We start from the raw sequence: 15,181 nt of genomic DNA, 5'->3' as shown, positions 1-15,181 counted from the left end.
TTCATATTTCCAATAAAAGTCTGTTTCATGATTTTTATGCCTAGTTGCATACTTAGTACATGCGGTTTTATTAACTCCATGCTTTTATCTTTATATATAGCTCTTGGTAGGTGATGATCCTTTAGAAGAGATGTTTTGGACTTAAAAGATCGTTCAAGAGAAGTTGAAGTATGTCCTCACATGACTCGAGGGCGTATATGTCTTTTATATTTTCATTCATATTATTATAATAGACTAAGTATCCCTATATTCTTAATCTGAAGTTTGCGTCGTGTACTATGTATTGTTGTTTCTTAAGATGATGAGATTGAGACTTAGTATTTACTATTACTTTTATATGAAGGAGATTTTAAACACTATATTATGTTTTTCAAAAATTTTAAATCCGCACTACTTTTCACTATGTTTATGTGATGAATGATATGAAATGGCTTGTATAAGACCTATGAAAGGTTGAGTAGGCTGGTTAGAATCTGAGATTGTACCCTATCTTCTATGTTGTGGTTTCGGGATATGACAAGCTTGATATACGAGCATAATTTGTGAAAGTAGTCTTAGGAATGGAAATGTCACATCAAGTCTCGTCTAGTAAAGTCTTGACCATTGGTGTGATTCGCGACACATCTATGGGTGAGAGTCTATAGGATGATAGAGATTCCCCTCTTTCCTACTTCTATGTCGTTTGGTACAGTAAACATTATGATATCCTTCTTATGAGTTTCCTTGTGTTTACTGTGATATTAATACTAAAAGGATGGCCGCTAGATGGTTTGAAGAGGAGAGGGTGAACAAGGAGATTCCTCCTCAAGTTAAGAAAGTTGAGAAAGTTCCTCAAGGTGGGCAAAGAGTCTAAGGTGCTAAAGTTCCTCCCCAAGGTGATAATATTCCTAATGTGGAGGGAGGCAATGAGGTGCCGGTGGTTCATCTGAAGTTGACTAGTCAAGAGATTAGAGAGGCATTGCTTTCTCGAGCCCAAGACAAGACTACTCAAATTAATTTCAGTATAATTCCTAAGGTTGTGGAGAGCACTATGACATCTAGATTAAATGATTTTTTGAGGATGAATCCTCCAATCTTTCTGGTCTCTAAGGTGGGAGAGGATCCCCAAGAGTTCCTTGATGGGGTATATAACGTTTTTAGTTCTATGGGAGTTTCATTTAATTAACCTAGTTCATTGATTATTGTAGTTTTTATGTTGGATTTTTTGTTATGGCCTTAGATAAGGGTTTGTCTTATCGAATTGAGTAAGTTGACATTGAATTGAAGTGTTGCGGATTATGTGTGGGTATGTTTCCCTATTTTGCTTATTTAGATGTTTTTATGTACTTGAATTCTATTGTGAATAGTATGGTTCACTTATGGTGTTGGTGGAATGTATTTTACTTGTGATTTATGTTTCCTTGTCGGCGTTACTTTGTGCAATATGATGATCTTGGCCTTATTGGAAACTACTTTAAGAAATATGACTAATTTTTTAGTTTAATTATGTGAAGCATGAAAATTTTATCTACATGTGAAGAGATATATGTGTTCTTCTATTCATGTTGTCTTAGGTGATCATGTTAGACTATGACTTTGACATTATGAGTATAGTCTTGGTTTGAGTCTTGGTTATTCCTACTTAGATATATTATTATATGTGGAGTATATTGATGATGTTATGATAATATATAGGATAAATTGAAGATGTTAGGTTGCTTCCTATGATATTCTATAATGGCTTGCATTATGAGTTAAAAATGAAGTATGTGGTATCTTGTTTTTGTTGACTTCCGTCCCTTGCTTGATGTATATATGATTATGAATATGTAATTTCTTGATTTAGGGTGTTAGAATTCTTATTCTCCAATGTATGATCGACATATGACTTTAAATGAAATTAAGAGAGTCTTTTATGTGAAAACATTGACTAAATGGTGGTGTTAATATTGTTGAAGTTGTAAGGCGTAATGGTATCCTTCAAAGTAAAGGAATGATGGATTTACGGTTAGTTTGATGGAATGACATGATATTAATCCTTAGGAAAGTAATCACGAGCTTCTTGTTGGCATTGTGAGGTAGTCTTAGTGGACCATCTTCAGTAGGGTAAATATGATTGTGGTATGAACTAGTTATGGAACCCTTTTATGTGAATCTAATTTGTAAATTACTCTATTAGAAAGATGTCTAGCACCGAGTGAGTATCATAAGGGAAGTAGTTCTAGTTAAATATGAGACAAGAATACAAAGAAGCCCTTCATATTCCTTAATCATGTTCCTACACGGGATGCGTTCAACTTATACCATTGGCAAGTAGAACAACCTCATTGGAGTAGGATAGAACACTACATTCCATTTCTTGCTATCATGGTCTATATCGGTTATTTCTTATTCTCATCATGTGGAATACCTATTAGCATTGGATAAGTATATGAGGTTTAGGTGGTGGTATTGAACGCTATTAGGACATTGCACCATAGGCTTTGAAGGTGTTTGTTGGAGTTCCTAGGTCTTGTCCAAAACTATTAGTTGGATGTCCTTTATATGATGCATGAGTCTTAATCAACTAATAAAATAATGACTTATGTTAAGAAGTATATAAATAAATGAGTACCTAATCTAATGTGATGTAAGCATTCCTTAGCTAAAATGTAAAGAGGGCATAAAGGATGATCTCTTCATGTCTTATCTTTGGAGGTCTTGAAGATGACTCTAGTTTGGGAAGGTTGTTAGTTTTGTCGACATGATCTAAGCCTTCATTAGTACTAAGGATTATATAGGTAATCTTGAGGAGGTCACTATGGACGTTATCTTCTTGATTTACTTGAGTAGGTCTTTTGACAGGCTTTTGGAAGAAAATATCATATCACCTATATGTTGATAAGTGTTCTTGAAGTGTGTATGTGACTTATTATAAGTGTTCTTGAAGGTCATTTAGGTATGTATAGGAGGTTGTATGGGAGTTCTATCTTTGTGTTTCTTAAGTGACTTTTAGGATATATTTTAGTGAGATAACAACATTCTAAAAATTGTTATAAAGGAATACAAGGGAATGCACTGTAACAGTGCAGTATTTCATTGTACAGTGAATTGAACCCACTATAATGTGGGTTCTAAAATGACTATTTTTTGCTAAATGATTCATTATGTGTTTTAAAGTTGATAAATATTGTTCTTATGATTAAAACTTTATTCATAAATTAAAAAATTCATATTTCCAATAAAATTTTGTTTTTATGATTTTTATGCATAATGCCATACTTAGTACATGTGGTTGTACTAACTCCATGATTTTATCTATCTATATAGTTCTTTGTAGGTGAGGAGCTTTGAGAAGAGAAGACTTGGACTTAGATGACCATTCAAGAAATGTGCGAGTATATCCTCACTTGACTCGAGGACATATCTGTCTTTTATATTGTCATTCAAAGTTTTGTAATAGACTAACTATCCCTATATTTGTAATATGAAGTATGGGCCGTGTCCCAAGTATTCTTTTCTGTTAACATGATGAGATTCTGACATAGTATTTCTTATTACTTTTATTTGATGAAGATTTCGTAGAATATATTAGTTTTTGTGAAAAGTTTTAATTCTGCACTACTTTTTACTACGTTTATTCGATGAATGATATGAAAGGGATTTATAAGACCTCTGACTGAGTTTGTACCCTAACTTCTAGGGTGTAGTTTCGAGATGTGACAAGTTTGGTATCAGATCATAGGTTTGTGAAAGTAGTCTTAGGAGTCGAAAAGTATCATCAAGTAACGTCTAGTAGAGTCTTTACCATTGGTGTGAGTCACGAGGTAGAGTAAATATTATGAATATCCTTCTTATGAGTTTCCTTATGTTTACTAGGAGATGAATTCTAGAAGGATGGCCGCTAGAAGGTTGGAAGAGGAGAGAGTGAATGAGGATATTCCTCGTGAAGTTTAGAAAGTTGAGCAAGGTCCTCAAGGTTGAAAATATCTATATACATGTGATGTCATATGTGGGAGTTACTTTTAGGGAGATGGCAGAGTTGGCTTAGTATCAATTGACGGATGTTTATGAATTTATTACACTCAATGGAAGAATAATAGAGTGGAGGAGTCGGGTACTATTGAGTGGGAAGAATTTAAGGAAGATTTTCATCATAAGTACTTTCCCCAAGTGAGGAGAGAAGTTAAGGTGGAGGACTTTATCAATCTCAAGGAAGAAAAAATGAGTATTGAGGAGTACTCTTTAAATTTCAACTTTGTCTGGGTCTTATGTCTAATCCAAGCGATGAAAAGAGTCATTTTGTGATGGGGGTAGTCGACTTAGTGATGGCGGTATTATATATTGATATGTTGCATGATGATATGACCCTATCTAGACTCATGGTGTATACAAAATAGATTGAAGACTCTAAAATTATGATGATGGCCATAAGTTTTGAAAAGGAGTGGTACTAATGATTAACACAAAACTAGGTTTAAGAAGTGGATAAAATATAAAGAAGAATCTAAGAGTGATAAGTTCAAGGTTGAGAAAGGAGGTGGTTCCAAGCATTGCAAGCCTACTTGTGCCAAATGTGTCAACAAAAAATATGATGAGTGTCTAGTAGGTACCATAGTTTCGTTGGTTGTGGTAAGGAAGGACACAAGATTAGAGATTTTCCTATGATTACTTCTAGAGGAAAACAGGGTAAGTAAATTGCTCCTAGTGTTCCAAAGGATGATGCTTCACCATAGAGGAGTTTCTATGCACTTTGTTCTAGAGAGGAGAAGCCCGATGAGAAAAACGGTGATAACGATGTTGGTAAGTTCTCTTTTTTTGTTGTTATATGATGTCTTTTCAGTGGGGGGGTATAGTTATTAGATATGATAGAAGTCCTTAAATTTATTGCTTGTGCATGATATAAAGGAGAATGGTTGAAATTTAATTTCATTAACTTCGTGCATTGTATGTTTTATGAAGACATGATTATGTTGTAAGATGTGTTTATATGGTGTTACCTTTTATATTAGCATGTTTATATTATCAATTCCTCAGATTTGGAATTTTGAAATGTTTTTGCATAAAATCTCTGTAACACTAAAAATTATTCATTGTTATGTTTTGTGAAAATTAACTAATTGATTCTTTTGTCTAAAATTTTTGTAATGTGGTTAGAAATAATGTATATAAGTATGATATTAAATATAAAATGAGTTTTTTTTATTTGGAATGAAGCATGTGAATTTTGTAGCATAATGAGTTATAGAATTGTTTTCTAGTTCTTATTGTATTGTGAATCTCTTATTTATGTGAAGTTGATTTTTTTCTTCTTGTTTATTTGTTGTATGGTTTGTGTAAAAAACCTAAAAATGGCTATGCTAAGCAATGCTTAATGTGTCTAGAATGCCTAAGATTAGACTGTGTTCACAAAGATTGATGCGCGTAAAACCAGACCTCTAATCCCTTGCAAATTCGAAGCCAACAAAAATGGTGAGTAAGTTTAGATAGGAAAGATTGGGTCCAGATAATTAGGGCACCTGAAAAAGAAGATCTACCTAGATGAGCCTTAATCAAACTTAAAAAGGGATAATCGTAAGTTTGGAGGGGCTAGGGGTAAAATAGTCTTTTTCCAGGCTAAGGGTAGTATTGTAATTAGCCTAAATATTTATTTAACTAATTAATTAATATGGTGGAGGGTCAATTTGGGTATAAAGGGAAGAAATTAGCCCATTTAGTGAAATCTTGCTCCACCCGGGTGCGTACCTAGGTCGGAGTAATGACTTATTTTAATTATTTTATTTGGTTAATTAATTTGATTAATTAATATTTAATTTCTTATTTAAGAAAAAGGAAAAGTCATATTTTTATTTATTAATTTATATAATTAATACTAATTTTTCGAAGTCTCTCCCCAATATCCTAATCCTTATCTAACACACCCACACGTTTAACACCATATCTCTCTCACGTTCACGCTCAACTCTCTGTAAACAAGAGAACGAAAAGAACAAAAATGGAAAATAATAATATTCATAGATCTTGAACACTCAAATAAGCTTAAAAATGAAAAGTAAAAATAAATTTCTTTACGGTTTTTTCTTGTGGTATCGGTGGTGAAGTGTTGTCTTAGTAGGGAAATAGGCAGCACGTTGAATTAGTTTTGAACAACTTGAAATATGTATTTTCTTCCTTCTTGGTCACTTTCCCAATATACTATTAAGGCTTAGATTAATCTACTCGAAAACTATGGTTGTTTCTCGTTGCATGTCCCTGTAACTAACTCCCTATGATCTTATATTGCGTATGCTTGCTAGTAGAATTTAGGGATACTGTGTTTGTGGGGATGATCTCATTTCGAGGATGTTTTCATGATTATGTTTTAAGTTTAGTGTCTTTTAGAAATATGAATGTAGACACGTACGTATGTGCTCAAGATTGTGACCATGACTTTGAGTCTTTGTTTGAGCATGTTATTCACATAGAGATTACTCGTCTTTTATGTACAACTAGATGTTCTTATAATCGTGACGTTCACATGGTTGAAATGCTATGAATTCCAGTTAGTACAGATTATTAAATAATATCTCTAACTTGTCTTAAGAACCTTAACTAAAGACTAAGAAAGAGGTGCTCAAATGAACGTAATATTCTGCATAAAACATGTAATGAAGTCCCAGAAACTTGAAATCTGCTGCATATGATTTCAGGAAATTTTGGGCGTCTAAACATTAAACAAAATAGGTGAAGTTTGCAGGGCTTGAACCCAAGACCTCACTAAAGCATAACTTAACAATAATTAAAATTGGTGTGCTAATTGGGGCTAGAACTGTGTCTAGGGTCTAGCGAATCTCGATAGAAAAAAGGAGAAAATATATGTTCCTCTGGGTTTCGATCGCACGACACTGATTATCCCCCAAGCATATAATTCAAATGAAGTGAGGAGCACGTGATCGAACCTGTGTGCCCTTAGCCAGACTCTTCAACTTAAAATGTAAATAAAAAAATGTGAGGAGTGCGATTCATACCCACTCTCTTTAGGAAGGTAGCAAAGGAGATGAGAAAATATTGAAAAAAATGGGGGTTGTGGGGAATCGATCCAACAATCCCTCGACCAGTAGCAAAAATGACACTACACCATTTTCGGCCTACAGCAACACCACGTATGTGTAGCCTAGACTAGCAAAAAGTGTGGCCTTTGAGAAAAGTCTAGACATTTGGACATTCAGCAACACTTTTTAGGGGCTGCCCAAATGAAGCGTAACCTTTGACATTAGGCAACACTTTTTAAATGTTGCCATCTTTGGCAACACTTATAAAGCGTAGCCAAATAGGTATAAGGGCACGCTTTGAAGACGTGCATTAGCAACACCTATTTTTTGTTAGACTACACTTAAAAGTGTTGCCTTTTCAGATTTATTGGGCACACTTAAAAAGTATTGCCTTTTATTGGTCATCTATTGCAACATTTATAAAGTGTAACTTTATATCTCATCTATTGCAACACTTATAAGGTGTTACTTTATATGTCAGCTATAGCAACACTTAAAAATTGTAACTTTATATCTCATCTATTGCAACACTTATAAGGTGTTACTTTATATGTCATCTATAGCAACACTTAAAATTTTTTAATTTATATCTCATCTATAGAAACACTTATAAAGTGTTGTTTTTATATCTCATCTAGGGCAACATTTACAAAGTGTAACTTTATATCTATCTAAAGCAACACTTACAAAGTGTAACTTCAACATCTATAAGCCTACATGTAGCACAAATATATATAATATATTTACATACATACAAGTGACCCTAAAACACAAAATTAACTAATTAATCATTAAATTGAAGCTAAATATTTCAAATAAACTTCAAGAATTATTTCATGTATAACCAAAAAATAGAAAGTGATTGCTTAAAGATCTCTAATATCAAGAAGTTCCAAAAACCAAAAAGTGTCATTCGAACGTATATGACAACAATACAAAAATTTCTTCATCTTTTGCCACAATGGATAGATTTTACTTCTGGCCAAATTCAAATTCAATTACCTGTATTTTCCTGCACATTTAAAATAAAATTAAAAGTTTGTGAATTTATTGTGGAAGTGCATAATCAGAGAGAATTCACTGTAAGATAACCAATCAAAATCTAAATACAATTTAAATGTAAAAATTACACATTATAAAGACTACAACATTTGGTCAGTCTTCTGTTGTTGGCTCTCAAAAATTAAACTTCAAAAGTTTAATTTGTGCAGTCTTCTATTGTAAACTTCAATGTAAAAATTACACACAAGTAGTTCAAACAAACCAGTGATGACCACTGGAAACAAGGTTTATAACATAGTTTAGAAGTGTCCACAAAAATCAATACATAACAACAAGACATTATATTTTCAACGAACTGCAACATAGTGTAGCTGCTGAAGGAAGATGGGGAAGTCTGACCAAGTGTGGGGTTACAGAGACCACGACGGTCCGTCGTGACTGTGACGGTCTGTCATGCAGGTTCGTCATGTAGTTCAGAGAAGTAATCCCAGTACCCATATTCCAAGACTTAAACTAAGTGTGGGCTTACGGACACCACGACGATCCGTCGTGTCTGTGACGGTCCATCCTGCATGTTTGTCATGAAGTTCATAGAAGTAATCCCAGTACCCATATTCCAAGAGACTTACTAAATGTGGGGTTACGGAGACCACGACGGTCCGTCATGACTATGACGGTCCGTCCTGTAGGATCGTCATGAAGTTAAGAGAAGTAATCCCAGGACCCATATTCCATGAGATTAACTAAGTGTGGGGTCACGGAGTCCACGACGGCCCGTCGTGACTGTGACGGTTCGTCATGCAAGTCGTCATGAAGTTCATAGATGTAATCCCACTAACCATATTCAAAGAGTTTAAAGTGTTTTGGAAAAGAGACCCTAGACATTTTAATCACTGGCTGCAGCACATTAATGTGTAAACCACAGACTCCTCAATTGCACAATACTAAAGAACAGTTATTCAACTAACGATTCGAATTCTTAAACCAAAAACAAAAAAATTCTTAACAGTTACATATTGGTGGACTAAACTTAGACAAGTAAAAATAAGTTTTGAATTTCATTACCAAGAACACCAACTAAACTAGAAGAAAAACAATATTGACACTATTAACAGAAAATTTGAAATACAAAATACCTTTTGAAAAACCGAATCGTGAGCTGACCCTGAAGAAAATGGAAGATTTGTGCCTCTTACATCTTGTGCTATACCTGCATCAATAGGTGAAGCAAGGTTAAATCCAACACACCTTGATATATCTTGAAAAATCAATCCAGGGTTGTTTTGCAGCAATTGAGTGAATAAATGTCACATTTCTTCTCTCAATTCTTCCTTTAGAGAAGTGATTTCAACTGTATGCTTTTGTTTTAATTTGTTAATTTCCTCATCTTACTTCAAAGAACTTGTTTTCACTGATCTACCATAGCACCTAACTTGACCAGGCTGCTTCTTTCCAAACACTGCCCTAAATGCATCATCAGTTGTTTCCCCAGAATTTTTGCTATTTTGAAGTTCAGCCTATTGAATAAAATTTTCATCAATAGTGAATTGTAAGTACTATTTCATTTCCAATCCTATGATAGTGATTAATCATTAAAACATTATGAAAACTTTTCGTAAAAAATAATTAAACAATGTCGACAAATAATTGATATCTCCTCGAACTTGCTCAATAAGAAGAAGAAAAAGAATGCATACGTGATTAAAATTTAATATAGTCAAACTCCCCAAAATATAAATGTTATGTCTGAATAAAGTTCACTAATAACCCTCTTAGAAAAACTTACTATTGCAATTTGGGTATCAGCCTGGATTTCCTTTACTGTCTTGGTACGAGTTGCAATAAATATTCCAGGCTTAGATGGTTCTTCGTTGTTGTCTTTGGCTGCACGCTACAGATTATATCAAAAGAAATTTTAAAAATTCAGTAAGTTCTTATAAAGTATAAAAAAATGAAAATCAAATTTTGTATTAAATGTCAGCTAGGTATTACCAATGCCACGCGTACTCTAGCAAAATTAATAGGTCCCATTCGATGCCCCCACTTTTGTTTTTTCCTATTTTGAGAATTCATCTCACATATAGCCTATTGTTAAAAACAAAGAGATAATTGAATTGATATGTATAAAAAGAATAGATATGACACAGAATTAGTAGATGAGTGGAAATGCACCATTTTAACCTTACTTGAACAGTTGGGTGTTTCAAATACTCGATCAACTGGAGGAATTGATTATGTGGAATTCCATCAGGACATTTTGCTAGCATATCCTCAAGGATGCTGTTTGTATCAAAAAGTTCTTTTTAATTTTTTGCTTGTGTCGCCTCCAAGAATAACGACGACCAGTCATCACCCACTTCTTTCCTTCTACCGCAAGTAGAAATTTGGACTATGCAAAATAAAATATATTTAGTTTCAGTAAGTAATAAAAAAATATGAATTCTCAATAGTGGTTGTTTTTAGATTGACGTATTCCTACATGCGCTTTTTAGTATCATTTTGCACCACATGCCAACTACTGTACATAAAGCTGATGAATCTAGGATTCCTTGCAGTTGTTCTTATAAAGTTTCTTAATTCTTACACTATCTTATTAGTTTTTCCCACCGCTTGTTCTTTATTAAATGTCACCTTCTTTCTTTCTTCCAAATTTCTTGCATGAATATCCTTACATGTTGTATGTCCTCGAACTTTTTTTGGCTTCGACATTTTTAGATTGATGTAACAGACATGAAATAAGATATTTCTTTTATAATGAGTTCTAAATCATACAAGGTTTAAAACATACCTTTGGTACTACAATAAATGTCAATTTCTTCTTCTTGTTCCACACGATAATCCAATCCTTTGTTATGTTTATTAATAATAGGAGTGTGCATAAATTCGACATCACTTCTTGTGTTGTTGTCACGTTTTGTTTTACCATCTTTGTGTATCCCTTGATCTTTTAGAAACTCATCAATCGTATTAGCTTGTATGACCGGCTTCCTCTTTACCTGTTTGCATTTCGTTAGATCAAGAATATCATGTCGTGCCTCTCCATTACCTAGTGTTGTTCCAGTCGCATGTGCCAAAGCAGTAACATCTTTATTGAATGACGTATGGAACCTAGAATTATTCATAGGAAGTTTAGTTCCATTATCTTGAACAGACTCTTCAAATTGAAATAACCTCTATTTAGTTTGTCTTTTCCCTGCAATCATGCGTGAGGTTCTAAGCTCTTCCCTTGAAGACGATTGAATGAGTAATTTGTGCCCAAACAATTTACTCTTTCCTTGTTGTGGAATGAAATCCTCAAAATTCTTCCTTTTATGTGATATTGGTGCCTGCTCTTTCTTAGCTTTATCATTGCATTCATTTGCAAGTTTTTCACTCTTAATCTTGAATTTGTTGGCCAATTTAGCACTTGATCGGTACTACATATCAACATCCAGATTCTTCAATGGACTTTGAGCTTTGTTTGGATTAAAACCCTTTTTCTTTAGCATTGTTGATTTCTTCATTGTTTTTGCTTAGTTTAAATCTCTTCAATTTGTTTCCCAATAGTAAGTAAACCTACAAAATAGTAAGATTGTTTAAGTGAAAGAAGTAGCAAGACGGATTCAAATTGCAAGAACTACATGAACAACTAGAAAAACATGATAACATATGAAACAAGAGGCCGTTGGCTACATCCACATTTAAAAACTGGAGACCTTCTTATTACTTAAATTAATAAAAGGTAAAGAGTTGTACCTCTCTCGGAGCGACAAACTCAGGACAACGACCAAACTAGAAGAATCTTCAAATACAGAGTTGAATGCCTCTAAAGCAAACTTCTTGATAATAAAATGAAACCAGAAAGTATATAAATAACAAACAACCAAATCAAGCAAAAATAAGCTAGATGTATAGGTTCCTCAATAAAATAATAATCAGATAAGAAGGCAACATATTACATTCCACAGATTAGATATATTAATGTGTTTTTCAAAAAAAAACTATTATATTACAAAAAAAGTGAGTGAGCACTATATGATCGTCACAACAATAATGAAAATCATGATATGTCTTATTCAGTCACTTCTTCAGACTCGACTTCATCATAAGACTCATCTTCAAACTCATTCTAGACTCGTCTTCAAACGCATCTGAAAACTCATCTTCATACTCATTTTCAGACTCATCTTCGAACTCATCTTCAAACTCCTCTTCATACTAGACTTCAAGTTGTTGATTGACAAATTCCTCCACAGGCACATCAATGATTGTTTCTGGTAAATCAGTCCTTGTTAAGAGTACTTCACCATTATCTTTTGGCATAGATGGACCCTTCAAATGTTCAGCTTGCTCATTTTCATAACTTTGTGGGAGATTAGATTCAACTTCATTACCCATGTTAAACAAGTCTCTTGTAACAGTCTTCATAACATAATATTTATCTTGATCATATGGATCTTGCACATAGAAGCATTGGTGTACTTGAGATGCAAGCACAAAAGGCTCTTCTTGAGAGTATCTCTTGTTAAAGTAGACATAAGTAAGGCCGTAAACATCTTTTTCATCCTCATACCAATCACACTTAAATAAAAAAACCTTAAAATGGTTGTAATAGTTTAATGCAACAATATCAACTATTCTACCATAATAACTCAAATCTGCAGCAATCAGATTTTTATCCTTTGAGCTAGCAAAGATTGTAGTTGAGGCAATTAGTGTAACAGAACTATTTTGTGTTTTACGCCTTGCATCAAGCAGCCTAACATTGAATCTATATCCATTTATGAGATATCCAACATATCTTTTTGCAACACAATTTGGTCCTCTAGACAATTGTTTAATCAAATCAGGCACATCCTCTTGCAAAGCACGAGTTTCAAACCATTGAGAGAAGTTTTGTTCCTCTTCATGCCACCTCAAAGAATCTGCCGTCTTTGAGCACATAAATAGCCTTTTGAGTCTAGGAATTAATGGAAAGTGTCTCAATGTCATTGCAAAACATCGATGTTATTTTTTCAAAGACTCAAGCTCACTATCAACTTTAGGAGCTTGAATATATCGTGAAGCTCCACCAGTATGACAAAATTCGTCATCCTTATGATCATTCCTGAACAACATTCAATCATTTGGACATGCATCAATTTTATCATAATCCTGACAAAGATTCTTAACCATAGACTTTGTTTTATTGTAAGACTGAGGAATGTTCAACTCGGGCATCACCTCTTTTAATAACTCTAGAAGAGAAGTGAATGATTCATTGCTCCATCCATATGAACACTTCAACAAATATAAGCAAAGTGTGAATGATAATTTAGAGTAACCTATACAACCAGAATATATTTCTTGGTTTGCCTCTTCAAGTATGCTATAGAATTTCTTGGCATCTTCATTTGGACCATCATAAACTCCTCCAACCTGTGCAACATCTCTAAATTGATCATTCAACAACCCATCAATATCATCACACGAGTAATCCATATCATTATCAACATTCAACTTGATATCCCATTCCCCGTGATTGATCCATCTAGTATAGCTTTTAACGAATCAATGGCATATTAGATGATCATACACTACCTTTCTTAGGTTCCAAAGAATATTACAACATTTCACACATGGACACTAAATTTTCTCTCCATGAGGATCTCCATAAGAGTAAGCAAAATGTAGAAATGATTCAATGCCATCAATATACTCTTTGCTATACCTTGCTAAATTCATTCAATCCTTGGATGGGATATGTGAACTCCTAGAAGAATATATCAATATTTATTCTTTCAGCAATAATCATTAACAAGTTAACAAATAAGTTTTAAAAGTCACGAGTAATCCATCAGAATCATGTGTTATGAGATGATAAAAGTTTCTTACCTAGTCATGAGAACTTCATATGTCAAATCAAACCTTTAATCCTCCACAAATGTTTTTCAATGTTGATGTTACTATAAATGAAAAAATAAGTAATGTTAATAGGATATACATAAATTTGTCCATAGATAAATGCGGAGATTTTGAGCAAAGAAATGCAGAAGAGACCAACTACGGAGCTTGTGACGGTCCGTCGTGCTTGTGACGGTCCGTAGGTGGCACCGTAGTGCAGTTGCTGAAGGAAGATGGGGAAGTCTAAATCAGACTAAGTGCAGGGTTACGGAGACTACGATAGGCTGTCAAGTGTTTTACTGTCCGTCTTGCAGGTTCGTCATGAAGTTCAGAGAAGTAATCCCAGCACCCATATTCCAAGAGTTTAACTATTTTGGAACGAAGACCCTCGACGGACTATCATGCTTGTGACGGTCCGTAGGTGGCAGCGTAGTGCAGCTCCTGAAGGAATATGGGTAAGTCTAGTGTGGGGTTACAGAGTCCACGACGGTCCGTCGAGTCTATGCCGGTCCGTCCTGCAGGTTCGTCATGAAGTTTAAAGAAGTAATCTCAGTACCCACCCTTTCTGTGAGTGGAATCAATTGGAATTGTTGAAAAGTAAATCAAGATCATAGATCCCCTGTTACAACCCCAAGGCAACCTTAGAGAGAACGAATGGCTCTAGAAAATTCAACCCAGGAGAGAACTCTTACGGATTTTTTATAATAGGAATTCAAGGAAATCTAGTATATGCAGAAACACAAAGCATAGGCAACACAACAAATATTGAAACTGAAATCACAGCAATTCGGAAACCACTAAGTTATTGCATGAGGTGTGGGATCACAAATGCAATTTTAGAGACTGACTCGCTAAGTCTCAAATACTATGAAATGATTCTAACAACTTCATAATACGAGGTTATCCGAAAACATTTCGGAATACTAAAGTTACTATCTATATTTGAAAATGCACTAGAGAAATAACAAAATGACTTCTTCACTCTTCAAGACATAAAGTCGAAAACAAAAAAAATTGTTCCAACAAACAGAGACAAGACAAAATTATTGTGATTAACAAATGAACAAACAATGATTAAGACGAGCAGAGTAAAAAAATTAGCGACCATAGATTAAAACAAACATTATAGCAAGAAAGATCTTAAACATGGACAAGCAACAGTACCAACAATCGGAATAAGAACATGGAAAATCTTAAGCATCTGCAGAAATTAACATGAAAAGCAAAGGAAAATCTAAACGTTTACGAGCTACACTCCAAAAATCAATAGTGTTTCGGAAAAATCAAATAAGTTTCAGAAAATAGAATCTTTTTTACTCTTAAAGAAA

Source organism: Solanum lycopersicum, chromosome 7 (genome assembly GCF_036512215.1).
Source record: "Solanum lycopersicum chromosome 7, SLM_r2.1".
Lineage (NCBI taxonomy): Eukaryota > Viridiplantae > Streptophyta > Magnoliopsida > Solanales > Solanaceae > Solanum > Solanum lycopersicum.
The sequence above is the reverse complement of the archived record's forward strand: the minus strand, read 5'-3'. Positions refer to the sequence as shown.